The sequence below is a fragment of the Sorex fumeus genome, unplaced genomic scaffold, assembly GCF_029834395.1.
Source record: "Sorex fumeus unplaced genomic scaffold, SorFum_2.1 ptg000014l, whole genome shotgun sequence".
Classification (NCBI taxonomy): Eukaryota; Metazoa; Chordata; class Mammalia; order Eulipotyphla; family Soricidae; genus Sorex; species Sorex fumeus.
This window is the reverse complement of record NW_026606071.1, coordinates 11,846,032-11,866,014: the sequence shown is the minus strand read 5'-3', so window position 1 is coordinate 11,866,014 and position 19,983 is coordinate 11,846,032. Positions and strand designations below refer to the sequence as shown.

Genomic DNA, 19,983 nt, shown 5'->3' with positions numbered 1-19,983 from the left:
AAATACATCACGGGTGGCTTGCCAGGCTCTGCCATGTGGGCGAGATACTCTCGGTAGCTTGCCGGGCTCTCCGAGAGGGCCAGAGGAATCGAACTCGGGTTGGCCATGTTGGCTGCGTGCAAGGCAAACTCCCTACCGCTGTGCTATCGCTCGAGCATACTCAGTATTACCGGATTATAATATCACCCTTAATAATGTATATATATATGTTTTTTTTTTCCTTTTTGGGAAGTGGGGGAGGGAAGAACACTCAACAGTACTCAGGGCTTACTCCTGGTTCTTTACTCAGGGAACATCCCTGGGACCACATGTATTTCCAGGATGGAATTCAGGTGGACTGTGAGCCAGAAAGCACCCTACACACTGCACATCTTTTTGGCCCCATATTTTCAAAGGTATCTGGTACAAAATTGTGTATCTGGGATGCATGTCCCATGAAAATCAGAGCAAATGTACAATGGCTTCTTATATAGATCAGAATGTCTTTTGAAATATAAAAATAATTGAAAAATAGGAGAACATATTATTTTACATAACCATAAGCTTAAGAAAGCAACGGTTTCTTATTCATCTTTCTACTCTTCATGTTCAAGTCTTACTACTTTTGGCTACTCAGAATTAAAAGATGCCTCTAGAAGCACTGAGAATCACACACTCTTAGTGGCAAAGGAAGGTCAAAGAAAGCATTCTGAAAGTCTTTTCTAATAGTATCATTCAGTAATAGTACCTCATATGCCCAGATTAAATAAGAATTATCAAACTATAATAGTCTGATATTGTTTGTCTTGAACCATTTGCATCTCATTTTAATAAGGATCATGACTATGCAGAGAGTAAAGAAATTAGTGTATTGCCAGCAAAGAATGAGTTATTTTTGAGTAGATGAAAGTAGTTTTTCTGATAACAATCACAATGTAGCTAAGTACCAAAACATGGACAAGATTTTGTGGTCAGAAATACTGGAATAAGGTAGTATCAAAGCCCTAAGAGATAAGGGGAAAATAAACAGATACTAATAATTTTGATGCATGTAGAATTCATATTCTATAGTACTTATCCATGTCAATTAGAAAGGTACATTTTTATAATGTTGAGAAAAAAACTAGAATTTGTAGTCCAGATTCAGAAATTGAAAGTAAGTAATATAATGCCATATTTATTCTTGCTTTGATATCTCATTATATATTCATTATACCGTTGTATATATTACAGAGTATAAATAAATTTTCTGTCCTGAATTGCACATTTATTGTTTATCATAACAATAACAAGTAAGAATTTCATTAGAAGAATCACAAAAAAATACTTTGCAATATTTTCTTGTATGAAAGTGAGAAAACGAACTTATTTACTACTAACAAGTACTTTATTTCATAGTTTACAACTCAACTTGCTAAGGAATTTGATCAAGAGTTATCCTTTGAGGAAAGTCAGATAACTTAGCAAGGAATGAAACTTGACTTGACCATGATCGTGAAAGAATGTTTCATCATATTAGACTTTAACTATAGTAGTTATATGCCAAAATTACTGCAAAATAATTGATCATCAAGTTCAGTAAGCATCCTTAGAGCTTACAAAAAAACTCAATGCTTATTATGAAAAATAAAATACACAGAGTAAGAATAGAAAGATGTGAAATTAAGTCCAAAAGACCCAGGTTTATTTAATGAAATGTTAATAACATTTCTTACAGTGAAAAGATATACTGAGAAGGGAGTCATGCTATTTTTGCAATGAAAATAGGGATTATAGAACGGAAAGCACCAGGGAGATAATAAAGGTGAGTCATTTTAAGTGACCTTTATTCAAGCTCCATTGAAACAAATGGCTAAGAGGATTTATCTACTAGACTATAAAATAGAATTAGAAAAAAAAATCCAAATATCAAATGAATGTACTTTCATCATAGGAAGCTTTTTGCATGAATAATTATGTATAAATAAATTTACTTGAGACTTTTTAACTTTAAAAAGCACTATTTATTTAAAATATTATGCATGATTGCATCATGCATAAATCAAAATATTAATAGGATACTTTTTATTGATTAAATTATAAATGCTTACTTTTAAACATGCCCAATTACAAAATATTTTGAATGACTATAATCCAAGAAATTAAAAATATTTAAGCATGTAGTTAAAGTGTGAGAAAACTAATCATTAAATTGTTCTATATCATCTCTGATATCTCAAAACAAATAATACTCTGGATTCTATCACCATCAGTCTGTTGACTAGTATTCATCTGTAGGTCTAAAATGGTTGGAAAACCATTTTAGCCTTGGATTTAAATGGGAATAGTATATGTTTAATTTATTTCTAATGCATACCACCTTTTAGACTGTGAATGTCACAAGTTAAAAAGCTTGTCTTATTATCTGTCTATTTCAACCTTATATTTAGTACATTTTACCCAGTATAGTATATAATGTACAATATTAAAATAGCTTCTAGAGGATTTGTATTTTTAACCCTTTTCTAAATATCATAGCTTACAAGTTTCATTTGAACCTTTCATTTCACATGGGTGTTTGCTTTATAAGTTTTTTTAAAATAATTTTAGAATATTTTTTGAGAATATGACCAAAGAAATGGAATCATTATTCTGTTTTATAACTGAGTTAGACAAATCTGTAAATATCTGATGTTTGCTTGTCATATAATTATTTTAAGTTTAATTTAAAATTATTATACTTAAATTTTAAACTAAGTTTAGTTGCACTAAGTTGCACATCAAGTATGCATGTAGTTAGTGCATGTGGTACACATGACAGTATACGTGGTAGTGCATGTATCACATGTGGTAGTATATTTGGTAACATTTGTGATAGTAGTAACCACATGTGTCACCAACAATAATGATTAAGTAGCTATATTGAAGAACACTGAAATTTATACAACATATTAGGGACTTTTAAGCTAATAGAAAATTAATTGCCTTTGTAATGTGAAAAATACTCAGTGGTGCCATATTTGTGTTGGAAATGGAATTTACCACATTGAAGAAAAAAGACAGACATTTATCATAGCACACATACAGGTCTGGACCGGTCCAAGAGGAATAATCACTGCCTCTAATTTATCTTAAGGTGTAAATTTAAGGGGACATCATTCTGCAATATTGAGGGTAGTCCAAAGACCAAATGTGTGCATACAGTGTCTGTTAAGATCATGAGGATGCATCTACAAGACAATTGTCTTTGGTAATCTAGAGGATAAGCTGATGAAGTGGTCAGAGTTCAGTAAGATAATTAGGGATTGATCACAAGTTCTCAAAAGTCCTTTCCTTTTGGCATTTTTTAACTTGAGATTTCTTGAGCCTTCCTTGTGAAAATGTTAACAAAAGAAAAGAATCAATCATTATTAATCGTCTAAAAGTTTCCCTAAGTTGATAATCACTCAAGTACTCAGTGTAGAAGTTTAATTTTGAAATTTTTCCAAAGTTTGTAAAGTATTAGATGTAAGGGCAGCAGAAATAATATGACATTTAGGGTGTTTCCCTTGAAGGCAAGCAACCCAGATTCCTCCTTGGTACCTTATGTGGACTCCTAAGCCCTACAAGAAGTAATCTGTAATTACAAAAGCAGGAATAAGCCTTGCACATATTCAGTAACTAAGAAAAATATAACTAAATAAAAGAGCATAACTCTGAATATGAAGCCATGAATTAATAGCAAGTGAGTAAAACAAGTGTCTGGAATGAGAGATAGCACAATAGGTTATAGTATATGCTTTGTACACAGGAAGCCCAGAGTAGGTTCTTGGCAACATGTATAGTGGTGATATCATATATTGCAGGGGGCCCCAGTAACCACTCTCCGGCCCACGGAGGTGGCCCGAGAATTGATCCGATGGTGCAAGGAGGGACCAACCGAATGAACACGAGACACAAGAGACAGAGTACAGTTTAGAAACAGAGAGAAAAAGGGACAGGCTTTATTGAGGGATACAGGCTGTTTATATAGGGTCCAGACAGCTCAGTCAGGAGCAGAAGCAATATAACCATATATGGTAAGGTCAGCAACAAGAGCTTTACCTAACATTCAAGGCAGACATTTGTACATCAAAGGGTCTTGTGGCAGTAGGTGCATCCTGAGCTTTATGTTTGTATATCAAAGGGGCTTAGGGAGTAGATGCATCCTGGAGGTTACTATAGATAAGACCAGATAAGCTGTCAGCCTGATGTGTGGCTATAGATCAGGTATCTGCTGAGATCAGGAAGTCCTGGGAGACTGTCACCAATGTCTGTCCCAGCAGTTCCTAACATGGGAACCACGGCCAGGGTCTATGAGAGGGCTCTTGGCTTCCCACAATATATGCCAAGTAGCAGCAGGATTGACACTAAGGACCCCATGGGGAGTAGCCGCTGAGTGCTGGCAGGTGGCTCAAACTGACACCCCATTGATTAAAAATAAAAATAATCTTAGCAATTTGAAGGTGAAAAATATTAAAAAATACAATTAGTTAAAATGAATCAAAGACATGAAATGTCCAGATTATTATATTTTTGTAAGATTGCTGTATTACAGTCACTGGAAAAAAACATTTGCATGTCACTAAAGTCCTTTCACCAATAATCCAGAAAAATCTTATGCACTTTAAAGCAAACATTTTAAGGGACAGAGAGATAGTACATGGGGTAGAGTGCTTGTTTCTCTTATGTTCGACCCTCCTTTGATCCCTGGCACCAAATATGGACCTGAAATTTACCAAGAGTGATCCCTGAGAGCATAGCCAGGAGTCACGGTCACGGTCCTCCCGTCGTTCATCGATTTGCTCGAGCGGGCCCAGTAACGTCTCTATCATGGGACTTTTTACTGTGTTTGGCATATCGAGTACATCACGGGTAGCTTGCCAGGCTCTGCCATGCGGGCGAGATACTCTCAGTAGCTTGCCAGACTCTCCGAGAGGGGCGGAGGAATTGAACTCGAGTCGGCCATGTTGGCTGCATGCAAGACAAACGCCTTTCCGCTGTACTATCATTCCAGCCCAGGAGTAAACCCTGAGAAATGCTAGTGTGACCCCTAAACAACAACAATCTTTTTAAGTAATAAGTTACACAATCCTAAATAAAGCTATGTATGCACACAATGTAAGTATTCTTACAATGATACAATAATTATAGAATTTTTAAAAAGCTATAATTTTTAAATCAATGAAAGTTACAATGCATTTTTATGTTATTTTATCCTCATGACGTGTGTGCATGTGTGTGTATGTGTTTGTGTGTGTGTGTGTGATAGAGAGAGGAGAAAGAGAGAGAGAGAGAGAGAGAGAGAGAGAGTTATGTTTTCCACAAGGACAGAGGACTTAGCACCATGGTGCCTACCAACCCATAACCTACTCTTCCCCAAAATTCCTAAAAAAATGTACTTTCACATTTTAGTTTCTATACAAAGCTCTTAATGGGATCATGTAGACAAGGTAATTGCTTTGAGGACAGGAGTTCACCATCTTCCAATCTGCTGGCATGTTGCCACTAAACTCTTTCAATTTGGTTGGACCCAAGGGGAAGTCAAATGTCACCTTCATGGTTAAAACAGGTCAAACAGAATGTCATAGATTAGGCCTTACCTAGTGAAACTTCCCACAAATTTTAGCTAGGCAATCTTGTAACAAATAATTACGTTAGAACTCTTATACTAGGAATAACAGTGTGAGCAGTACCACAGAAAAGAATTCAAGTTACTGAAAAACAAGTGTTTTTATTATTATAACATAAACATAGTTAGACTCCTTTATAAATTAACTTGTCCAGGCCATGTGCCAGAAGCAAGTATCTACTATGATTCTACATGGTAAACAAGGGATGAATGTCAAATTGAGAGATACTAAAAATAGAGTCTATCCTTGAAGAAGCAAAACTTTTATACAGTGGTTTATATTATGGATATAAGGCATAAGTAAGAGTTTGTTTTGGCAGAAAGACTACGGAAGTTGGACCAAGCTACAGCACAGCAGGTAGGGTGTTTGCCTAGCCACAGTCAATCCAAATTTAATCCCCAGGACTTCATATGGTCCCCCAAGCATTGACAGGAATAATTCTTGGCCAGGAGTCACCTCTGATCATGAGTGTGGCCCAAAATCAAACAAGAAAAAGGAAGAATGTATTGACAGAGTATACAGCATGAGAAGAGCAACAGAACCACAACTGCTATGCATTTGTAAAATAATTGGAAAGTTAATGTGACTAAAACTTAAGGAATGTAGAAACGAAGGAAAAAAGACCCAAGAAACTAATTCTTTTGAGTTCTTTTTAGTGTGATTTTATTTCATTGTGTCTCAAGATACTCCTACATGAACAAATGGGATTAAAATTGCAGACTGACAGAGTTGAGGACCTGATGCAAGCTTATTAAGCACGGCTGCACCAACGGCAACATACTGTGAGTCTGAATCTGTCAGATTGCTTCTCACCAATTTAAACTACTATTGCCATGGAATGATAATCATTATGAGTAAAACTTATCTTTTCATTTCCAAGGTGCCCAGAATAATGATCAAATAACATTCTCTTCTTGACAAGACACTCTGCAATGGAAGAATATATATGAATTTCTTTCTTAGGTATACATTTTTTAGGTGCATGCTTAATTTTTCCTTTATGTTTTCCACATCATTGCTTCTAAATGTGAAGTCTGTGGGCTTTTTTTCCCTTCAGAATCTTTGTAATTCCATCATTGATAGTAGAGACAGGTTTAATAAACTGTTTATTATTTTATGATATATGAGATGGAATAAAAACAGGTAAAAACTGGATTTTATTTATAGTAACCTCTAGAAGCAATACTAAGTCTATATTGCCTTGAAAAACTGGGATGCATTTGTGAGTATCTCCTTTTTCTTCTATAAATAGTACTACAATTTTCTGGAAAGATCCAATAAACTAAACACAAAATAGACTAGTTCACTGTCAAGGAACTTAGCTAAAATGACAGATAAATACCTAAGAAGAAAATGTGAATTTCATTCAAAGAGAATGAAGTAAGATAGACAAAAAAGGTCTTACAAAGGATAGCCTTAATAATAACAACAGTGTAGAATGAATAAAAGAAAATAAGCAGAGTCGAATTGGAGAGCTATAGTAATTTAAGTGAGCTGTTTCCGTAAAAGCATGCCTTGCAAGTGAGAAAAGTGAAGGGGAAAAAAGGTGTCTTCATAACTAGGTACACATGAAAAATAACCTTAGGTTATCTATATGTGACTTTACTAAGAAAGAGATACTTATAAAATATTAAGAAATTCTGCAGAGGAAAGCTACTATATAATTTTACATATAACTCACAAATACAACAAATGCAGAAATAGTTCTGAGTTTGTTTTTGAAACCACCTAAAAAACATGCTAAGAACTAGACTCAGTATTGAAACAAGTGATTTTTTTGAAGATTAGGGCTATTAAAATTTAAAAAAAAGTTCCCTTATATTTTCCTATTTTCAGAAATCTATACAAGAACATGAACATAAGCTAAACCTCTAACTAGAAACTTTTAAGGGAATATATCTTCCCTTTAAATGTTATACCTCTCTGGTGCTTGCCTTGAATGAGATGACCCCTGGTTCAATCCCCAGACCTGCATATGAGCCCTTGTACATTGATGGATATAAATCCCAAACAAAATAAAAGAAAAGGAAAGATCTGTTATTAGAAGACAAACCTCATATTGCTTTTCATAGAGTGTAATGCCATCAGAGTTAAGGAGCGTCTCTTAGAGAAAATGAAAATTTGTTTGGATATTCAATTGCTATAATTCTTTATATTCCACATATGAGAGAGAGATCATCTTTTTAATAAATTTATTTATTGAATCACCATGAGAGAAGTTACAAAGCTTTCAGGTTTAAGTCTCAGACATACAGTGATAAAACACCCGTCCCTTCACCAGTGCATGTTTTCCATCACCAAAACCCCCCAGTATACCCCCCATTCCACACCCTTCCCCTACCTCTGTGGCAGATGATGTCCACATTATTCTCTCTCTACTTTGATGATATTCAATATTTCGACACCAGACCCACCATTATTATTTGGAATTTTACTCCAACACTCAGACCTGCCAAAAGGGCAACATTAGACAATTTGTTTTCTATTGCTGATTATGAATAGCATATGATGTCGAGCAGCCAAAGAAGCAACGCATGGTTTTTGAATTCTGAAATTTTAATAATTAAATCTGGAGGGATTTCTGCCAAAAGCCACTGGGTTCCAAGAATTGTTTCTGAGTCTCTGGGATCATGGCTTAAGCAGCTTGATTAGTAGCCAGAGGGCCCATTCTTGGGCAGTAACTGGAGGTCTCTTGAGGTCGGGGAGGAAAGGGCTGGCTCCACCCCATCCCATGAGGCCCATGTGTCTCATCACAATGGGTCCCTATCTGACTGTCCATTGGCCTCTGGGAGCTGATGGAACCCGAGTCTCCAGGGGGAACAGGCTGAGGGACGACATCTTTTCCCACCTGGGGTGGCCCGGGGCTGGTAACCTAATGCAGAGTCCAGATGCATTTCTGCCAAAAGCTGCTGGGTTCCGAGATTTGTTTCTGAGTTTCATTTTGTATCCGTTTTTCTCCTCTGCCTGACTTCATTCAGCATAATGCCTTCTAGTTTCATCCATGTAGCAGCAAAATTGCATATTTTGTTTTTTTTATAGCTGAGTCATATTCCACAGTGTATAAGTGCCATAGTTTCTTATCCGTTCAGATACTCTTGGATACTTGAATTGTTTACAGATTTTGATTATTATGAATAAATAGACAATAATGAACACTGTAGAACAAATATCTTTTCTAAATTGAGTTTCTGGGACCTTACAACAGATGCTCAACAATGAGGTTTCTGTGTAATATTGAAGTTCAATTTGTGAAGTGTCCAAATTGTTTCCAAAAAGGTTAAACCAGTACACATTTTTACCAGTAGTGGATGATGGTTTCTTTTCCCCACAAGCAAACAGATACTCATTCCTTTGTTCTTTTTGATGTGTGCCAGACTCACTGGTATGAAGTGATATCTCCTTGTTCTTTTAATTTGCATTTTCTTGATGATAAGATATGCAGAACACCTTTTTTTTTTTCATACAACTATTAGCTGTTTGTACATGATTTTTAGGACATTTCTGTTAATCTCTTCTCCCCGTATTTTGATAGGATTGAATTTATTTTTCTTATTAATCTTTATATAAACCCTTTGTCCAGTTATTACCCCTTTGTCAGGTGAGTGATGGTGATGGATAAATATATTCTATGAGTCTGCAGGGGGTCCTATTTTTTCTAGTAATCATTTATTTTAAGTGCTAGAGCATCTAACTTGAATGTAGATCTATTTTTGTTTATTTGTTGTCTACTTGTTTGTTTCTGTTTGCTTGGCCATTGATACAGAATCTTTGAAGACACCTCTAAATCCAATGTCATGAATAGTTCTGCCTACCTTTTCCTCAAATTAATTTATGGATTCAGTTTGTATATCTTTCTTTAATCTATTTTGAAATGGCTTTTGTCCCTGGTATGAGATTGGTGCCTTAATTCCTCTTGGTTGCTTTTATTTAAAAAAAAAAAAATGTAACAGATCAGTTTCCACAACATCATTTATTGAAGACACTTTTTTTCTTCTACTTCATACTTTTATCTTCTTAATCAAATACTAGCAAACTATATAACAACAGATCTGCCTCTTATTTCTCAGTTTTATTCAGCTGGTCTACAAATCCATCCTTTTTCCAGTTCCTCACTGTTGATTACTATAGTGATGTAGTATGATTTAAAGCTGGGAAAAGCAAAGCTTTTTTGCCCCTAAGATTGCTTTGGTAATTCAGGGGTTTTATGACTCCATGTAAATTTCAGCAGCATTTGGTTGGCCTATTTCTTTGAAATATCGTATGGGTATTTTTTTTAATAGGAATTGCATTGAATCTGTATATTGTTTTGGTAGGACTGTCATTTTGACATTAATCCTTTCAATAAGTAAATAGAAGAAGTGTTTCCACTTCCTTGTGTCTTTTTTTATTTCTTTTAGCATTGACTACAGGGGTTTTTTTTTACATGAAACGCTTCATGAATTTTCATGCTTTCCTTGCACAAGGGCCATGCTAATCTCTGTATCATTCCAATTTTAGCATGTGTGCTGCTATAGTGAGTACTGTAGGTTTCTTTAAATAAGTTCTTTTCTCTTGTTGAACTGATTCTTGTTGGGTTGGTTCAGAGAAAGACACCTTGAGCATATGCAGTTCTCCCACCACTCAGGGATGAGGGATTCCTTGAACCACAACAAAAGACTACCTAGCTGACCTTGACCCCAGCTAACCAATCCCCACCAGGCAGAAACAGGATCTGGTTCTGAGTTAGCTGCATATCTCCTCCTTCTCTCTCCCCCACCTACCCCCACCCTAGTCCTCCTTTATTTCAATATAAACACATCCTAAAACACAGGAGGACGAGTTCTTCATTAGCCCCTCTGAGGCTTGTAAGGTTCACCCAACAACACTCTCTCTCCAATAAACTTCATTTCAACCTTATTTTCCTCTTGATTCCTGTTTATTCCCTTCTAAGCCCCTTCCCCAGACCTTTCAATTCCAAGATACTTAAGTTAAAGTCAACCGAACATGAGATCTGGTGTATAAAACTGATTCTATCATGACAGGAATATGTAAAAGGTGGTGGGAGCTTGAGGTTGGTGGGGGTGACTGCTTTTAGGAGTTTTAAGCAAGAGGACCCTGAGACAATGATGGAAGTAAGTAGACACTCTTGTAGTGGATGTAGTGTTGGAACACGGATGAATTAAACTCTATTATTAATAATATTGTACATCATAATGACTAAAATGAAAAAACTTACTGTGGATCACAAATACATTTTATTTACACACACAGTGGTGTTCAGAGGCTACTTTTGCCTTGGTATTGCTCATGGCATTGTTCAGGATACTTTGTGGTACTGTGAATGAAAATCAGGACTCCAGAATACATAGCATGCACTCAAGCCCATTAACTTATTTTCTCAAACTGATTTTTTTCTTTTAAATCCAAATGTATGACCAATTGAAACTGGATTAAGAAATAGAAATAGCTACTAATATAATTTTTAAAAGGAAAGAAAATAGGGTATTAGAAAAAGACTCAAGCGAGAAAATGACTAGATTATTTATTCTAGGACTGCCAGAATAAATGATGTGACTGCCTAGAGAATGTCCTTTGTAGTAAAAAATTAGTAAACGCTATTATGGGAACATTTAGGTTTGGATTTAGAAATGATCATTTTTTCTCAATTCTCACTAGACATAACAGTATGACTAAGTTAAATAGGGTTTAACTTAATTAAACTCAGTTAAACTATAAATTTACCTTAGTTAAATAAGTTAAATAAAACAGGGTCTAATTGAAGAATAACTTTCTAGATTTTATATTTGTTTAAAAAATTTAGTTTCAGACATAATATAGTACTTATAGAAATCAAATAGTGAACATATTATGAAATTTTGGTACTAAGCAAAACTAATCCTTTATGTGTACCATTAGTGGGCATACTGATAGTATTTTGTAAAATTATACACTTTTTGGGAATGCCCTGCCATAGAGGCAGGGTGGAATGGGGGGGATGGGAGTGGGAGGAATGATGAGACCCGTGGTGGTGGAGAATGGGCGCTGGTGGAGGGATGGGTACTTGATCATTGTATAACTGAAACCCAAGTACAAAAATTTTTAAATCTATAACTGTACCTCATGGTGTTTCACTAATAAATAAATAAATAAATAAATAAAAATTACACACTTTTTGCATAGTCTTATTTATTTGTGTGTATTTGAGGTTTCTCAGGAGTTCAAGATGCTGCTCTGTCTAACGTTCATTGATTTAAAGAAGGCCTTTGATTCTGTTGAGACAGAAGCAGTCACAGAAGCCCTAGCCAATCAGGACGTACAAACTCAATACATCAGGATCCTTCATGAGCTCTATTACGGATTCACTACCAGGATCTCACCATTCTACAAAGAAGTAATCATCCATGTCAAGAGAGGGGTTTGGCAGGGTGATACCATTTCACCAAACTCTTCACTGTCACCCTCGAGAACATCGTGCGACTACTGGAATGGGAAAGCATGGGAGTGAAGATAGATGGTCGGCAACTACACCACCTCCGCTTTGCTGATGACATCGTTCTAATAACACCAAACATCAGCCAAGCGGCACAAATGCTGACTTTGACCGTGAATGTGGAAAGGTCAGACGACAGCTGAATCTTACGAAGACAATGTTTATGAGAAACAGCCTTGTTCCTGACGCTCCATTCGTTCTCAACGGAACCACCATCTCTGAATGCAACAGTTATATACCTAGGTCGAGAAATCAACATGATGAATGACCTGGCACCTGAGTTGCGCAGGAGGAAGAGAGCGGCTTGGAATGCCTTCAAGAGTGTTGAAGAAATAACTAAGAGGACAAAGAACCTCCAGCTATGAGCACATCTCTTTGATCCCACTGTTCTTCCTGCATTAACATATGACTCAGAGACCTGGGCCCTACGAAAACAGAATGAGAACGCTATTCAGGTCTCTCAAAGAGGAATGGAAAGAGCTATGCTTGGTATATCACGATTCACTCAAATGAGAGATAGAATCTGGAGTTCTGATCTTCGTCAACGGTCAAGAATCAGGGACGGTGTCTCATTTGCCAAGGCATCAAAAATCAGATGGGCTGGACATGTAATGAGGTTTACAGACAACCACTGGACTAGAGCCATTACTGATTGGATTCCACGGGACATCAAAAGATGGTGTGGACGCCCACCTACAAGATGGTCAGATTTCTTCGTCAAGATCCTGAATGATCGGTTTGAGGCTCTGCATGTTCCTAGAACAAACAGATGCCATTGGGCTACACTAGCACACAACCGGGATGAATGGAGATGTTACTGGCACCCGCTCGAGTAAATCGATGAATAACGGGGATTAAGTGATTAAGTGTGCATACATTTGTATATACTGTTCCAAAAAGAAATATTTACCTAGTTTACATAAACTGATGTGGTTCATTTATTAATATACCTTGTATTTTTCACTTTGCATACTTTTGAGTTTTTCTGTGAAAGCAGCATATTTAGATCCACTAAATCTAGATATTTTCAAGGGGACATAACCAACAGTATTAAGGGACTCTAAGGGTCAGTTTCCTTGCTCCTCTGGTGCTGCAAGACTGGCACTGACTAGTGTTCAGGGAGCTACCAGTTTTACACTGGCAGTGCTGGAGGGACACCCAGGCTATACCTGGCAGTGCTCAGGGAACCAAGCACATGCTTAAGCTAAAGAATTGATGTAGAGTTCCTCTGCCGCTCAGATGAGCCTCATGCATGAAGAAACCTCTTATTGTCTAGTTCTCGCTCTCAGAAAACCCGGCAGACTACTGAGAGTATCCTGCCTGCACTGCAAGGCAGAGTCTGGAAAGCTCCCCATGGTGTATTCGCATTGCCAAAACCCATTAACAATATGGGTCTCATTCCCCTGACCCTGAAAGAGCCTCCAATGTGGCACTTGCTAAAATCTCAGGGCTAGGATGAATGGAGTCATTACTGGAGCCTGCTCAAGAAAATTGCTGAACAACAGGATGACAGTGATACAGTGATATATTTGCTTTGTTATGGTTTGGTTTGGGGGCTACACTCAGTCATGCTCAAGTTTACTCCTCACTCTGTGCTCAGGGTTCACTTCTTGTAAGCTCAGTAGGGCATATCTGGCGCTGGGTTGGAAAGCCTCTGCTTTCTGCTGTGCTTTTACTGTACCATATTTGGAAAAGACACTTAACTAAAATGAACCTCTATCAGCCCGAAGATCCTCAGGTTGAAACAAATCTTTTAAAACAGACATCTCAAAGTGACTGGGAATAAAACCCATTTCTCCAGCCCTCAGCCATGTGTGTGTGTGTGTGTGTGTGTGTGTGTGTGTGTGTGTGTGTGTTTGATTAGCTAAGTATGCTTAAAATTTTGATATAATAATAGTACAGAAATACCTAACTGTAAAGTAGTCTAAGCCCAGTAACGGGCTGGAGTGATAGCACAGTGCGTAGGGCGTTCGCCTTACAAGCGGCCAACATGGCCGACCCGAGTTCGATTCCTCCGCCCCTCTCGGAGAGCCCGGCAAGCTACCGAGAGTATTCGATATGCCAGACACAGTAACAACAAAGTCTCCAATGGAGACGTTACTGGGCCCGCTCGAGCAAAGTAGTCTAAAGGCATCAAGTTCACTTACCCTTTGGGATGCAAATACTGAGCTCTTTGGACAGGGACAAAAAATTGGTCAAAGTTCACATATTAAAATGGAAGCACCACTCAAAGAGGAAGCACCACTCAGAAAAGAATAGACTGCAAGTGAATCTAAATAATGAAAACCCAGATTTATTCCCGGCACACTGTGTATTCCCCTAATTCTTAAACACTTAGGGAAATGAGAAGGGAAAGAAGGAGAGAGGGGGGGGGGGGCAAGAGAGGAAGGGAGGGAGGGGGAAGAGGGAGAAGGGGAAGGGGGAAGGGAGGGAGGGGGAAGAGAGAGAAGGGGAAGGGGGAAGGGAGGGAGGGAGGAGGAAGAGGGAGAAGGGGAAGGGGGAAGGGAAGGAGGGAGGGAGAAAAAAATAGAAGGAACATTAGAAGTCTAAAGTTCTTTCCCTGTGACAATACCCAGATTAACTTTTTCATATGCAGAGAATTCCAGGCTGAGACAGTTCAGAAGAATTACAAAATCAACCTTAAAAATGCAAGCAAAGGGGCTGGGTGATAGCCAGCAGGTAGGGTGTTTGCCTTGCAAGCAGCCATATGGTCCCTGAGCACTACCAGGAGTAATTCCTGATTGCAGAGCCAGGAGTAACCCCTGTGCATTGCCTGATGTGACCCAGAAAGAAAAAAAAAAGCAAGCAGAAGTTACTCTACACACTGTTGATTGGCCCAAATCTCAACCTAGATGTGTACTGTCAGCTTCTTAGTCCCTCTGAAGAAGCTTCTGTTCCCTCTTGAACAGGTATCTCACTACTTTCCCCTCACCGCCATGCATTTCTCTATGTAAATGTCTTTAAATAAAACTATTTATTTCACATCCCAAACCCCAAGTAAGAATAATAGTTTGGCAAGTCAATGAAAATGTGTGAGATTACATAAAACGTATAAAAACAATTGCTTATTTTGTGTAGTTTTTGTTTGTTTCTCTGCTCAGGGTTTATTTCTGTGCTCAGGAATCTCTCTCGGAAGGACTCAGGGGACCATATGGGGTGATGAGAATTGGACTCTGGTCAGTTCATGCAAAGCAAGAGCCCTACCTGTTGATCTATCTCTCCAGCCTCTATTGTGTGAAGTTATATGAAATTTATAAGAATAAGCATTGCATATATTTTACTATATGTCTTTAGTATATGTAAAGCAATAAATTCAAATTAATAAACATAAATAATAAACATGTTTTTGAAAAGCTACTTGCCAATTATTAGAAATAAATTAAGAACAAATTTATATACTTGCAGTATTTGATCTCCCTCTGAGGAACATAGTATACCTCTACATTTAAAAAATGTTTCAAATGCCCCCATAAAATTTTTTATTTATGTATGTACCCTTATTCTTAATACTATTCCAAAGCAAATTCAACTCCACTTATATTCTCCAGCAAATCATCTCTTAACTTCAGTTTAGTAATTATGAAGTTGTGAATGCACCCTGTATAATTTCATAACTCTTACAATTAAATATTTATCTTGTTTTCAGTGTAATCTGTGCTACTCAAGATAAAGTCTCATTAAATTTTGACATTGAGACGTGATTTTCATGTGTTGTGGGTTAATTGCTGACTGAAGCTAAATATTGGCTTTTTAAAATTTTTTTATTTTTTTTGTTTTTCAAAGGAAACAGAACTGGTCCTATAACTATTTCAACTATTATTGAAACCATGTTTTTCCTTTGTACTTCATCACAAAGCACCAAAAATGATAATGTCAACATTATGGTGAGACATAAGAAGGAGTACAAGGAATAATTTTTAGAAATTACTCCAAGGAGCTGGTTAAGGGATTAAGGTGGGTAACTTAAGAAAGGGAGGGAAGCCAAGCAGGTTTTATTCATGATCATCTTGCTATTTATAACTGAGTTCAATCACTGTAGAAAACTTTTGAGAGCAGAAGATAATGCAGAACTCCCCACTGAAGGAAAAGGAAGCTCAGGTGTTCATCTCTTAACTCCAGCCTCATTTTCTGAAAAGAGTTCTTGAGGCCAAGAATTCACAGCTATTGAGTCCTGCTGTTTGCCGGAACTGAGCTAACTTCTATGGCCAGGGAAGCACAGGTACTTAAAATAGTAGTTGAAGGTCAGTGTAGAAAAGCTCTTCCAGACAGTGGGTAATAAAAAGAGATATAGTCAGAATCATAAATTAAACCTTGCTGTTAAGCAAGTAAAATTCAGACGTTTATTTCTTTTTATTTTAGTCATGAGGTCATGTGATTCTACTCTGGAGCTTTTGCTACAACCCACTTTGTATTTTTAGTACATTTTATGTGTGAATTTTTAAAAACACTAATATATATGACTAAGTAACTAAAGTAGGCTTTTATTGACCAATCTGTTATTTTTTTCTTCAAATAGATTTAAAAAGCATTTTACTAATCTTAATATTTAAGTATTTCAAATGATTGCAAACTAATTAAAGTTAGAGCATAAACACAGTTAAGAAATGTCACCTAAAAGTGACATTTTTACTTTTTTGCAATAAATTTTAAAACATTGATTTTCATATCTCTTATGTATTTATAATAGCCATATAGTTCTGAAGCTGAGTTCTTATTAGAAGGGATTTATTACTATTCATATTTCAAAAAAATTGATCATATAAATATCCAAAAACAATAGTTTTGTCACAAAACTGTCTTGTTTTTCCTTTCTTTTCATACAGTTTATCTTAAACTTCAGTTTTTGCCAAACAATTTTATTATTATTAATCAGTATAAAAATATTCAAAATGCCATAAAAATTCTTGTAGAATCAGAGTTTTATTATCTTATTTAGTATTATACATTAAAATTTTTGGTAAGCTGAACATAGAAAAATAAATGCTTAATGAAAGGATGATTTTATCAGTTAATTTTAAATATGAAAGAAAACAACTTGAGCATTAACAAAATGTGAAAAAAATTTGACTGCATTTTAAGTTAACTTTATTTTTTAACATATATCTCAGAGTATGTAGTACTTTTAGAATTATGTGAATAACCAAAATTTATGTATTTACAGACTAAGAAATATGATAACTTAAATCATCACAAGAAGTAAAATATTTGACCTGTTTTATCTACAAAAAATGAATGCTATATTATTATAATGATTTTGTATTGTCTAAAAATTTGATGGATGGATTTTGCTCATAAACTTGTGATTAGATACATTATTTCATATGTACCTTATTTTAAGCTTGGAATTGAATAAAGTTCACAATCTCCTAATTGTGTTTCAAAATAAAAGCCCAATGGGAAAAAATAAATTTACCACCTGCAAAAGATTGTAAATTGTTATTAAGCAAGTAAGAAAGTTATTGTTTAAATTTACTTTAGGAATCTAAAATAAGATATTTTCTTATCATTCATGGCTTTTTTCTTTCGTTATACTTTTATCTCTTTCTTAGCTTGTTCTTCAATTACATGCATGTTGGTAACATTCATTTGCCCAAAAGAAGTAAGCACTTCAGAGAGGTTTTGTGTAGATGGCAGTTTAGAATGTCCACATCACTACTTATATTTCAATCCCATCCAAATACCAAACGACTTTCTGGGGTAGATATATCATTTAGAAGGTCAATGGAACCTGGTGTGTGTGAGTCAGTCTGTAGTTTACAGGGGTCAGGAATGGAGGTACTGCTCCACAGAATTTTCTTGCGTAGCCAGGAGACAGCATGCATAAGGAGGGACAAAAAGCTGAGAGAAAACCCCAGGGACCAGAAAAATTTGAAATTGGATTTAGCTGGGCTAATGGGGTCACAAATAAAATGGAGTCAGGTATCCATGCCAGGACTTCGCACCGATTACATACCTTTCACTGTCAGAATAAAAGAAAAAACAACTGCTGACCCGCTACAGATGCCTACTCAAAAAAAAAAAAAATGACCTTGAAGACCACTGGAGGACTCAGGTATGACTTGGATTCAGATGTTAACCAATTAGAATCTAAGCTTCCATTTTGCAACTTTTACTGCTGTTTTTTTTTTTTTTTAATAAAATTCTACTTCTCCTCAGTTAGGCAGCAACAGTTCTGACCCAGAACTGTATTCTCCAGCTTGCAAGCTATCTACAAGAGACACTTTAAATTTCTTCTAAAAATCCCTCTCTAGCCAGTTACTTGTTAACACTGGATACAAGCAATAGAGTCTTCTTGGGTCAAGCTAAGATAGGTTGGATTCTTCAGAAAATTTGATAAAGAAAATTTGTAGACACAGAGATCAGGTTTATTTGGCTTCGGATTGCTATCAACATCTTGTGATTTATGATACTCTGGTTTTGTTCCATGGATCCTATATCTCTAATATAAATAAAATCATGACCAACAAGTGAAAATTGACTCATTAAAAATGTCTTAAACTTCTAGAGGCTCTAGAGTGCTCCATGTAGCCCTCCCCAGAAAAAAAAGCCATTTAAATGGTGAAAATTACTTTTGAAAAATTTGTCTGATCCCATTCTTATATGCATAAAATAAATGGAGAGATGTTTAGTCCAGAAAATCACCTATTATTTCAACATTGAACTTCTCTGCTATTTGAATCATAAGTCTCTCTCTTTACTCCCCTCTCTGTTTTATACTAGGATGACAAAATCTATTCTGGGTGGTTGTGGTTAAAAAAAAAAAGCTCATCCACCCTCCAGTTTCCAAACTGTGGATATGATTTCCCCCCAAGAGGGACCAGTCACTGACATCACTCATACCCCTTCAGTTTTGTACTGCAGTACCTCTATTGCAGGCAGCAGAGAGGGTGGGCAGGAAATGCGTCTTCTCTAACATCCATCCATCCACCATTCTAAAGACAGAATGTCTCTCTAGGTGCAGATTTATCAGAATATTCAGACACACTTGCTCCTGCCTCAGCTTGCTCATATATCACAGTTTTCACACTAGGAGAATCAGCTTTAGAACGGTGCTCTCACACTTATCCTGCATAGGAAAGGTAAGATACTATTCCTATAGTGTAGGGGCTCAAAGTTTTGCCTAAACAGAGAAACAGTTTGTAAAAATAGTAATTCCAAAGCTTGCTGAAAAAAAGAGAATGATATTGTTTGGAACAGATCATCAGGAAATTTATTTTAAGGGCTGAATTGAAAAACAAAGAACCTAATCTGAGTAATTCAGAGGAGATTAGTAGTTCTAGATTCTATTTAGCAATAAAAATTGTAGAGCAGCTAGACATTTAATAGAAGCAAGTAGGGAAAGAAACAGGAAAGACAAATGTATCTTCAAATCATAGCAGTTGTCAGAAAGTGTTAACAACTTGCACCTACAAAAAGGGCTCAACTTTATTTGGATCTGATATGGAACAATTGATATAGCTGGGTATTGTCAAACACAATTGAGTGATCATATATCAAATAGCAGAGGCCAGCAGTTGAGTTGGTAAAAGAGAAAACCAGCCAGAAGCTTAGTGGGATCATCAAAGCAAGCTATCAACTAGAGAGTTTGGCTAAAGTGACAATCATCCCCATGGTTAAAGGAGTCTGCTCACATTCCAAGGCTGTGCCCTCTGAGTGATAGCATCAGAGGCTGCATAATACAAGAGAAATAAAACTCACTGCTCCAGTGAGTGAAGTCAACTAGGCAAATAATAACAGCAGTAGGCCATAAAGTGGAGAGAGCTATATCAGGAGTTGCCGTTACGTAAAATAAATGAAACCAGAGACAGAGAAGGGCAGAGGTTTAAGCTCTTGCCTTGCATGTGTCTGACTCCATTTTGACCCATGGCGCTGCCTGGTCTTCTGAGCACCACAGGGAGCAAACAC

The 19,983-nt window shown here is 36.5% G+C and overlaps 1 non-coding gene across 1 annotated transcript; it reads right to left on the bottom strand.

The window, feature by feature from the left end:
• Positions 1-10,026: 10,026 nt before the first annotated feature.
• LOC130021262 (U6 spliceosomal RNA) lies at positions 10,027-10,130 on the bottom strand. Its single transcript, XR_008792148.1, has one exon. It is a non-coding gene; the product is annotated as a U6 spliceosomal RNA (small nuclear RNA).
• Between the last annotated feature and the right edge of the window lie 9,853 nt (positions 10,131-19,983).